We start from the raw sequence: 11,834 nt of genomic DNA, 5'->3' as shown, positions 1-11,834 counted from the left end.
GAAACAAGGAAAAGTCATGGTTAGCACCAAGTCTCCCTCAGGCAAGCTGAGGTGAGCCTGAGTAAGATTTGTCCTTAGCTGGAACCTGCTAATTAGAGAACGCAGACAATTCCATCCATGGGCTCATAATAAAATGGGACAAAGAAAGTACTGCAAGAAGTCACCTAGTCTGCCTCAAGGCACTGTGAGAAAATGAGCTTAAATACAACCACATAACCTAGCAGAGACCTAATTCTGCTCCCTGTTCCATCACCGATCCACTGTGTGGCCAAATTGCTTCCTCTCATTCCCCACCATGGTGATTTCCCCCAGCCTTTCTCATTGAGTTCCCACTCAAGATCCCAGAAGGCAAGAATTCCCCCTCTCCCGCCTGCATGGCACCTACACAGCAGGGCTCCACGGGAGCCTGTGCTTTAGGCGTTGCTGTAGTCAGATGTTACACGCTATTAGTAGCAAAGACAGGGCACAAATTAAAAGGATGGCTGTGCTTAGTGCTTCCTTAATGCTTTGCACATTTGAATCTTCCAGCAACAGTTCACAAGCTGTGAATTTGTTAAAGTGGAAACCAGGCCAATAAAAATAAAGACAAAAATAATCTAAATGCTTTGGCTGCTGCTGCAGAAGTCTTGTATGAAACACCTGACAAAAATGCAGAGATTCATTTGCCCATGTAACAGACAGTAAACTCAACAAAAGAATGTGTGACAGGAAAGAAAAAAGGAAAAAAAGGTGCTATTTCCTCTCCTCTGCTGCAGCATATGGAACAGCTCGGATCCCAGACCCGTTCTGTGGGGCAGGGCTGAAAACAGGTTCTTCAGCAGTGTTTACGCTAAGCACCTACGCATCGCAGAAGCCAGGCACTCCAAGACCCACTGCGCCACATGAAACACGTTGGTGTGCGATTATTTATACGGTTCCAGATCCAGGCACACTCCCACATACAGGAAAGAGGCACAGCCATGGAGGACGAAGGAGCCAAACCGTTGATTTCCTGTCTTTGGCTGACATCACTGGTTTACTATTTGCTATTGGAAACCACCTCACTTGGAAGCATTTACCAGACTTCTTGTATCTCTTCCTTGCATGCCTTGAGAAGATAGGCTATTCTCAGGTGATCCACAAAATAAAGTATTCCAGAATTGATTCTGCTGAGAGCTTACACAGCTGCATGCATTATAAATTATTATTTCTGCCTTGAAAAACATTATTACACAGTCTGAGGCTACATTTGGTCACCTCCACTCACAGCCAGAGCTATTCCCAGCTAAAGCTGCTTCAAACATGCAGCAGTTCCTTAAGCAAACCTCATTTCTAGAGTGGGTCAGGAACAATTTGGGTTCTTCTCCAATGGGAAACTGCACAAATCAATAATATAACCGTATGTCATATGGAGCCAAAGCTTGAATTATTCATTCTGTGGCAGTAGCACAACCTGCAATAGGGTTACCGTCTTCATAGTGCCAGAAGATCTAAAGGACCCAAACTCGTCCCATTCAGAAGAACCGCAACATTTGAGTCTTCCTGAAGACAGGAAAATTCCTCCCAGATATGAAGGATCCATCTCCCACCTCCCAGGGAGGCTTCCATTGGGCAACAACCCTCAGAGTGGGACAAAATGGCTGAAGGAACTGGAGCTGATCTACCTCCATCCCTGCCCAGGGTGAAGAGAGAAATCAGCTCCACAAGACACATTTTCAGGCAAGTATATGTGCTGTCTTCAGCAGACAACTGCGTTATGGGAACCCCAAAGTAACTCTGCAGCCACAGGCACTGGTGTAGGATTTGCTGGTGCCACAGCCACTAAGAACTATTTTTAGGTTTGCAAGCTTCTACCTTGGTTGTATTCACTTGTATACATTTCATCTGTCTCCCCCTGAAATTGGGTGTCTTTTGCTTGACCCAAGAAGCCCATTTTATAGTAATGAGTGTCAGTGAGCACTGAAGCCTAGAACCAGCCAAGTATGACAGCAAGCCCTTGACCCATAAACCTCTGTTTGCTGTTGTTACGAGCTGGGTGCACCCCTTGGAAACTTAACTACTTTTGGAACTGCAAATATAAGATCTTTAAAATGATTCTTGTCTGTGCTTTTACAATTGAAAACTCGTTGATGAAAAAATATCACCTTTGCAGGCCAATTGCTTATGATTTAGGACCTCCAGGTCTTTCCTCCTACTGTTATTATTACTATTTTTCTCCAAGGATAAATGAAGACAGACAGACATGCGACTTGTTGCTGCTGGACATTCAAATGAGCCATTTTCAGGATCTGCCTTTGTTCTGTAGAAGTTCTGCACTGCGTATTATTTATAAGTATGCAACCAGCCATCAGCACAGCAGGACGTATTTTTAAAGACTCCAAAGGAGTCAAGCATGTCAATAACAAGGAAATCAAAAGAGGATTCATACGGAACACACACGAGATCATTTGGACAGTTCTATAAAGTATTCTATAGAAGAAAAATTAACATTCAAAGGGAAGTTAAACCAATGCAAGGATTTGTAAGGAACCGTAAGGGTTAATGCTCTCTCCCTCCATTAAGCACATCAGGAGTGTTCTTTTCCTAATGAGTTAACCTCTTATTATTCAAGTTTAATGGGGACGCACTTGTTTAACCCTATAGCCTAAGGAGTCAGAATTTCTGGTGTTAATTATATGGCACATACACAGACTTTTTTAGCAGTGTGAAATGGCAGCAACTACTAAACCTTGAAACTTGGAATCTTGGTCTGCTTCACAGACATACTTGAAGATTGCAATTCCCCACAATTCTAGGACACCCAGACCTTGTCCTCAGTGCAGGGCAGCAGGCAGCCAGCTTAGCACATACCTCTTTTTCTATTCCTAGTTTGGCCACGTGCAAATTGAACAGGCATGGGGCTGCCAGGAGAGCGCTTCACAACCAGCAGGGCAACGTTGCCTTTCCTGTGTCAGGAAAGGGAAGTGATCCAGACAGATCTCACACCAGTGTAGAAATTCCACCGTGGACTTCCAATTTTCACTCAGATGTATGCACAGCACTTGTGCTCCGCTAAAACATCCCTACCTGCTTTGTTGTTTGTTTGCTTTGGTGTTTAGTGTTTTTTTCTTATTCATGAAATTCTTACTTAGCACCAGGCTTCTCAGGAAGAGCAGGATCCACACCGTAACAGGACCTCCAGCAACACCATAGAGCTGCCTTAAGCAAGCCGCCAGCCTAGGGGATCAGGAACCATTACCTATATCTGACAAAGAGCAAGGGGTAGGAATTTGGGCCTGCGTCAGAAGGAAACAGCCCCTCATTAACCTCCTCCCTTACTTTACACATCTGAAAAGATGAGGACTTTGTCAACACAAAGATGTTCAGAGCCAGGGTTACCTCGGTTGCCCATTTGTCTGTTTGATGACCACACAGACCCAAAAGAACAAAATATCCATGATAGGCGTTTGAACACGTAGAGGGATATAGACACAGCAAGCCCGAGCAGTTTTCTCCAAAGTGATTGCCAAAAAACAGTCTCTTAAGTTTTTTGGTTGGGATAACAAAAAAACGGCCTAATAGTCACAAGCTGGAGGCAGGAGCACATGCAATAAATAGGATTTACCTTCAGTTTCACAATGCAAGACACTGTCTCTTTAAACAATGGCCAACTGTTGTCTTCGGTGGTGTCATGGATTCAGCATCTCCCCTCCACCTTCATTCTCTGCCAAATCTCAGAGATCTCCAAAGGAAGGAGGCTATTTGTAGCAAAACAATGTTAGCAGGAGGCAGAATTTCCACTTCATAATGTGATGATCTAAAATGACAGCAAAGGAGGGCGAGCTGCTTCCAAAATGGGAGATCGGGTCCAATAGCCTCCAGTACACAGCAGCACATAGCTGAGCTCCTCTGGATCAGGGAAGAAGTTGTACTTTGATCTCTGGAAGCCAATCTGCACCCTGCAGTTGTATTCTTCTTTGCCATTTTAGGCTGTAGACAAAAATCACCCAGGAAAGCCAGCCAGAATAAATTTAGCACTCAAAGTCTGCTTCAATTCCAAGAGATGGAAGGTACACACAAAAGCCCCTTTTAATCAAACAAAGGAGACGTTCCTGGACCTGGAGAAGCAAAACTCTTCTGCATCCCTACCAGCATAAGAGATCAGAGCTGCAAGTCCAGAAGGTCCTTCTTGTGACCATCACAAGAAGCTCCTGTATGTCCACCCTCTTACAGACCAGCTGAGCAGATAACCTGCTATACCTGCCCTGCATATTGCAATGAATAAATACATCGGTAATTAATAGCAAGTAAGATGATTTGCACTTCTGTAGGGCCCTTCCTCCAAGGAGCTCGTTAATGGTACCACAGTCTTGCAACAGCCATTATTCTCCCATTGCACCAATATTCCTCTCCATCACACCCAGCAGGGAACTGCCACCTCCAGAGGCCCTGAGACAGCCCATCAGGAAGGACAGGTTGATGCTGAACACCTCTGCTCAACCCACTGGGCAACACTTCATCCAAGTGAAAAAAGCCAACGTCGCATGGTACCTTCCCAGCATCCTTGGGAGTAATAATTGTGTTTAAATCCCTGTGTTGTGAGAGATGCATGTTCCTTTCTGTTATGTAATGATATAGAAAAGACAAGGATTTTGGGGGTAGTGGGCAGAGTCAAGCACCAGCTAAAAGTGGTTGTTGCTAGATAATGGTACAGCCATGCATGGCTTGTGAACCATGGTTAATTTAATACCCACACGTGCTCATTAGAGCTATTCATGCACCCACTGCAATCAGCTTGTTTACACACTTACCAATGACAACTTTCAGATTATTACTTTAATTAAGAAAGCCCCTTCATTCGTTGGGGGTTATATTACCAAAACACTTTCTCTACTACTGGAGGAAAGCAAGCACTTACTGGAAGACAACAAGGTAGTGCAGTCACCATGCGGACCTCATGCCTTATGGGTCACTGCATTCACTTCTGAAGCGATGCCCTGTCAGGAGCCCTGTGGGATCATACTCAGGGCCATGTAAGCACCTCAGCACCAACCCACTGTTGACATACCTGTAAACGAAAGCTTAATTCAAGTTGCCCTGTTTTTAACCACAATAATAATTCCTTACACGTCTTGTTAGACACCAAGCTCACAACAAAACTGCTTGCAGACTGGGCCAGATGACCTTCCAGATGACAGAGGAGTTGGACTAGAAGACCTTTTTAGTTCCCTTCCAACTCAAACAATTCTGTGATTCAAAGCTATCATCTGATCTTCAGTTTGGGCTGCAGCAGCATTCAGCTGCAAACGAAGAGCTGATTAACAACTGGTTAACTCCACCAGTAGTTCATAACATCCTCCAGTGCTCTCTCTATGGCATATGTGCCATTATTTCCCAGGAGGGGATTTTAACATTGTTACCATTTTATAGAGCTAAAAAGGCTGCATTAATAAAACACATAATTGAAATTCACCCCTCTTTTCACATGAAGCTAAGAAACTTTTGTACTGTCTGTCCTAAATATCTCTTGTATTCTACAGCTATAACAGTTCCCCCAAACAAGTCTCAAGCTGACACATTAATCAGTGTATCTCTTTAGTGGCTATTTCTGTACAGGCAGACAAGTTAATCTGGGTTATGGCATATGACTACAAAGTATCCTACAGATTGCTTTCATATGTTTGCCAAATTCCTTCCAAAACGCTGCATGGAAGAAGTAATAGATAAAGAAATTAAACTCTGGAAAAAAAAAGAAAACACTAAGAAATAATATTTGTCTGTACTATTTTCCAGCTCACCAGTACTCGTGTTGTTTTTTTCCCCATGTATAGTTCCAATTTTCCAGTATAAATCTCAGAATGCAATATTTTTTTTCCAGATTAAAGCCTCCTTTAGTGACAGAGAGGAGATTCTCTCCCACCCTCAGCAGACACTGCAATAACAAGCTGTTGAAAGAAGCAACCTAGCATGAACTGCTCTGAGAGACGGCGCTCAGCACTGAGCAGGCGCTGCACAGTCTGGGTGCAGGGAGGAACGCTCCAGCCAGCCACCACTGTCTCTTCAGCCTGATTTTCCTCTATATTATCCAAGGTTCGTTCTATAAACTGAAATCCAGATGAAGCTAACCCGCTGGCTCCATCTTCCCCTTCTCTACAGATTGGTGCTCGTCTTTTAAGCTGACACAAAGGTCATTGAACTACCTGCGCAAGCTGAGCTCTGCTGCACCCAACCATGAGAGCATGGACTCAGCCCAAGGTGCTGAGGCCAGCCAGATCTGCTTTTTAGGGCCAGATCTGTCTCCAGGAAGCAGCCTAAACCTATTAGCCCTTGCCCAGAACCCACATAGATACTCAAAGCTCTTCTTACATCAAGGCTCTAAGCATCCATTCCTAGGATTGTCATGATCAGGAGACTTTTGACAGGAAAATCCTGCAGGGTTTCACAAACACAGAGAACAGACCATGATCTGTAATTCTGGTATCATGGCTTGGACAAGGTGAAGAAACACTAATCTGATGGACAGAACAAAACAAGTGCAACCCATGTTCCGCAAGAGAGCAGATTCCACTGATCCAGCCTGCTCCTCCCAGTGCCAATGGGACCTCCGCCATCAGCTCTGATGGAATTAGTGCTCAGCTCTAGATAACTAGCTGAAGTGGAAACCACAGCACATGCACTGCAACTGAAGCCTCTGGAGCTGCAAGGCAGAAATAGAAAGCTCTGAGCCAAGTTCCGTCTCCTTTACTCATCCTTCCTTCACCTCGAGCAAGAACAATCCCAGCCACAAAAACAACCCGCTTGCTGCCTAGTGGATTCTTGGTCATTGATGCTGGATTCCCAAGATTTACTAACTATGTTTAGATGTAAACAGAGATCGGTCTCCAGGCAGGATCTCAGACCTGCAAGGGGCAGACCAAGCAAGGCAGCTTGGCACTGATGCCCTCAATGCAAAGATAAACTCAGAGGAACGCAGCAGTGCTGACACAGCACTGGCACCAACGCCAAGTGCAACAGCAAAGCTAAGAGCCAGCGAGCCTCCCCAGCATCAGAAAGGTTAGATGCTGCAGGCACTCGCAGTGTCCCAGATGTCAGAGCAGATCAGTGCAGGGGTAGCAAGGGTGCAGCGACCCTGGGTAGGGCTGGGTAACAATGCGGGGCACAGACAGAGCAGGGGCTGGTCATTAAAGCTTGAATAGGCAGAAAGGAAAAGGAATCTCCTAATCATTTCCTTTAGCCATCTCAGCTCTCCTCCCATCCTTTCCTCCCCCCTCCCGGCCTTTTGAAGATGCTTGCTAATAAGTGTTAACGAGTTGCCTGACAAAGGAGGAGGAGGGGGAGGGGGACAACACTGGTGAGGAAGAAAAGGAACCAGACAGAGGTCTGGGAATGGTGGATTCTGGATGTAAAGGATTCCTGGGACAGGACTCCCAGCTCTAGCAGGCCCATTTCAAGAGCTGACCTCTTGTTCGCTGCTTATATATATATATATATGTATTTAATGTTTTATTTTTGTTGCACACCACCTATCTCCTTTCCCTTCTTCCATTCCACCTGGGATGTGCCTGCAGCTCACACACACCAGCTCACCATTGAGCCAACGCCACTTCCTTCTTCAGTTTCACCACTTATTTTCTCCCTCTTCTTTTAGAACCTCCCTGATGTCGGCCAGGACACAGCTGCACACACTAAAACACCCTGGGCTGCTCTGTGCACCCAGACCTTTCTGGCAGCTCCAAGAACATGACACTCCCACAGCCAGGCAATCACAAAACACGCTGCATTTTCCAATCACCTCTTACAGCAGCTGCTCCTCCCACCCTGAAGGATTCACCATCTTAGCCACCTTTGCCTAGTACAGCCTGAAATGCTGGTGTTCCAGTACCTCACAGCACTTACCGTTTGCATGGAAGGACTGCAGCTCCCACCTAAGCTTTCCTCTTGGTGCTGCTATTCCCCTGCCCCACTAGGAATAGTTCATTCAGTATTTCTCATCCTTTTTGCACTGGACCAGCAGCTACAAAAGGTTGTGAGGCAACAGAGAATCAGACCCAGCATCCTTTCCTGCGAGAGTTTATCCCATCCAGGTTCTGTTACAGCTCCATGGGGATGGCTCCATCACCTTCAACTGAACAACCTGTCTTCTTCAGGGAGAACAGCAGCACTAACAGGGAACATCACAGAGCCTGGAGACAACAGCTACCTCACCATCACCTTAAAGATGGGAGCATTTAATTGCAAAGGAGCACTACAATGCAGAACTTCAGTAGACAGCACAAAGAACAGTGTGTCTCAGCCTGATCCCTATCTTGCCACCAAAGCCACCAAGCAGCAACACCACAGAAGGCCTTTCTGCTAACACAGTCATATATATATACACAGCCCCCATTCCCAAAACAACTAGCTCATTTCTCCCAGCTGGCCCAAATCTGCCCTCCCACAAATCACCACCTGCAGCACTGGGTGCTAAGGGGCTGATTAATTCCTTCCCTGCCAGACACTGGAGGTTTGCACCAGCCTGTAGCAGCCCTCATCTGCACTTCCCTTTCCCAACACTTCTAAGATTAAAAAAAAAAAACACCTTGTTCCTCTTCTTGACATAAACACATTAAAGGACCCTATCTACAGAACAAGGTCATCTGGGTGCTCACCCCATTTGGGGAATCGCTGTCCTCATTTATATTCCTAAAAGCAAAATTGAGCTTCCAAACACAAATCTGGTTCAGTGTTAAATCCCAGCCCTGAGGAACCTCCCACAACCATCCTTGCTGACTACAGCCCTCTCACAGCTTCTTGGTGCCAGCAGAGGCAAGGCAAAGCTGTAACGCCATTAGGAGATATTTGTGTCAGCTGAACCAAGCTCAGCAGAGTTACACAGCAAATGAATTTGACCCATAATTTTGTTTCCCACAAAGTACAGCTGAGGCTCTCAACATATGGATCTTTCTTAAGGAAGTGATTTTCTGAGAACAATAGTGCACTTGAAGAGACTGACAATGCCTCTGCAGCGGTTTGGCTATAGTAAAAGGAGGTTATCAAGTTGTCCTGGGGAAAAAAAAAGTGAACTCTGAACCAGACATTCAATTTTTGAATTGCCAGAAAACCATCAATTTAGTATCTAATCAGATTGTTGTGTTTTTGCTCATTCATGTTCAATTCATCAAGAAAAGTGGCTCATTAATTGAAAGAACTAGGCATAAAACTTATATATCAACTACTCTGTTTTACTGCCAAAGCCTACTGTATTATACTTCAGTTTTATGTGTGTTATAATAAAAAGCATGTGTGAATTCTCATATTTTAAAACAGTTGTGCATCCGTGTGGTTTGAGTTAATGCTTTTGAAAACACAGTCTCCCCACGATGCTATCTGAAAATAGAATCTGCCTGCGACCAAACTTTAACTCTTGAGACCTGGTATAATAGCATCGTAAGATTAGGAAAAATAAATAAATAAATGAATTCGTTTTTGGCAAAGGGAGTTCTGTCATGTGCTCAGAAAATGGTTTGAAAAAGTTAAACTTTGAAGAGACAAAATAAGGGTGTTAAAGGCATCGATTCACTCCAGTGCAAAGCAGTTCCTCCTCCACCACAGAGGAGAAATGGGCAAAATGTGGCAGCTCCGATCAGGTTGAAAGGCCACGAGAATCGAATTCCCAATAGAAGAAAAGCAAAGTATCAGTACAGGTTAACATTGCTGTACAATTGCACGTCAGCACAGCGTACTGGGAAACTGATAATGCACTGTTGGCAAATGGCACAATGAATCTCTGCATTCGTCATACATTATGAAGTCTGCACTTGCAAGAGGATCAGGAACCAAACATTTGTTTCCATTTAACTGAGTCTGTTTATTGACAGCAAATATAAGCAGCGGAGATATGAATAATATCCAGTTTGTATTCCTCAGGACATCATCAGAGTGCACAGCTTTCTGCAAATAATAAGATGGGGGTAAATGAAGCTCTACATATTTGAGCAGTGTCACATTCACATTACTTACGTGCCGAAGAATGGTACCTATGTCAAGTGATGGGTATGTTTTTAACCATTCAGATCCCAGTGTTTTTCAGACCAGCACTGTGTACTTCAAGGACGCACTGAGCCAAGAAGCAGAATATTTACAATGCGTGGTGACCGTCATAAAAATAGAAGTGATGTATCATCTTCATTTGCTTCCCTCGTAACAGGTGCTACCATCTCTAGCCACCACCAAAGGTCAAACGCAGTTTAGAAGTCCCGAGCTCTATTATGCTAATCAATGCGAATCTATTTATTTATTTATTTTCTGCTGAGGGAGAATTCTGTTTAACAATCACTGTCATAACATGGGCTATTGTTAGAACAAATGACCTAGTCCATTAATTACACAGCTATCTTTCCATCAGCTAGAAAAAGACAACCCCAATTACATACACATACTGAGTAACTTGTTGCAGCATGGCCAAAATAAATGGTGATGTAAACCAGTGGTGTAATTCCCTCCTGAAATTCAACCAGGATGCTTTGGGCCCATTTGTCCAAGGAAGTCAACGGTCTTCTTGGGTGACTGATTTTCAGTGACAACTCCTAAGTAGCTGTCATATTGTGAAGCCACTCACCCTGCCCTCCAGGGACAAAAAGTCTGCTTGAATTAGTAGTTAGGTCCAGGTAGCAGAAACCTGACTCTGCTGCCCTCCCACCCTGGAGTGCAGAACCAGTGCCAAATCACCATCCCGATGAGCAGGTTTGGTTGTAGCACCCAGACACTGTCATCATGGATGTCCTTGAGTCGGGTCCCTGCTTTTCATCTTTCCTGGTGTGTAAAAAAACTCTGCAGTTAAGCACCAGAACTCAGAGCTTTCCCTCCCCAGCAGATACACCTGGACTTTCGCGTCCACTTTGCATTGTACCCTGAGGCTCCAGAAGTATTTAGAGATATTAAATGAATGATCTTCTCAGCCAACCAGCCATCACATGGTGACAGAAACTCCAGTCCCTGGTGACATCGTGTCATGGCTTCAGCGTGCTTCAAGAGAATCAAAATGACACTCAGACACACAAAACACGTTCATCTGCTGGATATTTCTGGGCGGTCCCAAAAGGGACAGCGAAACCATACATTCTTCTTCTTGTTTCTGTTCGGCTTCATTATTCCATCCAAAAAGCTGCTAAAAAAAAAAAAAAAAAAAAAAAAAAAGCCTGCAAGATTTCATACGGAAAGAACAGCACAGATTACAACACAGATTGGATTACGGTCACTGGAAGAGAAGGGACCTCATGAAAAATCAGTGCCCAGTTTGCCTTGTGATAAGGTATGAGAACTCCAGCAAAGCCTGGAAACTCCACTGTCACGTCTGGTTACCTCTGCTGCACAGCTGGTCCCACCAGGAGTGTTTCCCTTTTGTGCAAATGGGAGCTCCCCACTCCTGATCTAACCTAGGGACCTCTCACACTGCTGGGCACGACCTGCACACACAGCGAAGCCAGCCCAGCACTCCAGGGCATTCAGAGCAACAGAAGAAGGTTATCAGTGGTATATCTGCAGGAAGGGGCACAGTCAGGCACATGCCTCTCAGAGAAGGTTTTTAGTTGAGACTCAATGCTAAATTAACTCTTTCTGACCAAGGCTCTTTTTCTAACCGGCTCAGAATAGGTGGGATACAGCCAGTAGCATAAAGGCTTCAGTCCGTATCAGATCTGCATTTCTGAGACTGGTGCTTCCAAAGTGGCAATGGTGAAGCGATACCTTCACCCAATGGTGTCTATCTGGGCTGAGTCCAAAGCCACATGAGGAAAACATGTTATGGAATGTATCTGGTGGCTCTGATGTTGCTTCCCCTTGCAATCTCTGGTTAAATTCTGCTCTCGTTGTTGTTAACAACTACGATACAAATTATT

This window comes from Gallus gallus, chromosome 4 (assembly GCF_016699485.2).
Source record: "Gallus gallus isolate bGalGal1 chromosome 4, bGalGal1.mat.broiler.GRCg7b, whole genome shotgun sequence".
Taxonomy (NCBI): Eukaryota; Metazoa; Chordata; class Aves; order Galliformes; family Phasianidae; genus Gallus; species Gallus gallus.
This window is presented reverse-complemented; position numbering follows the sequence as displayed.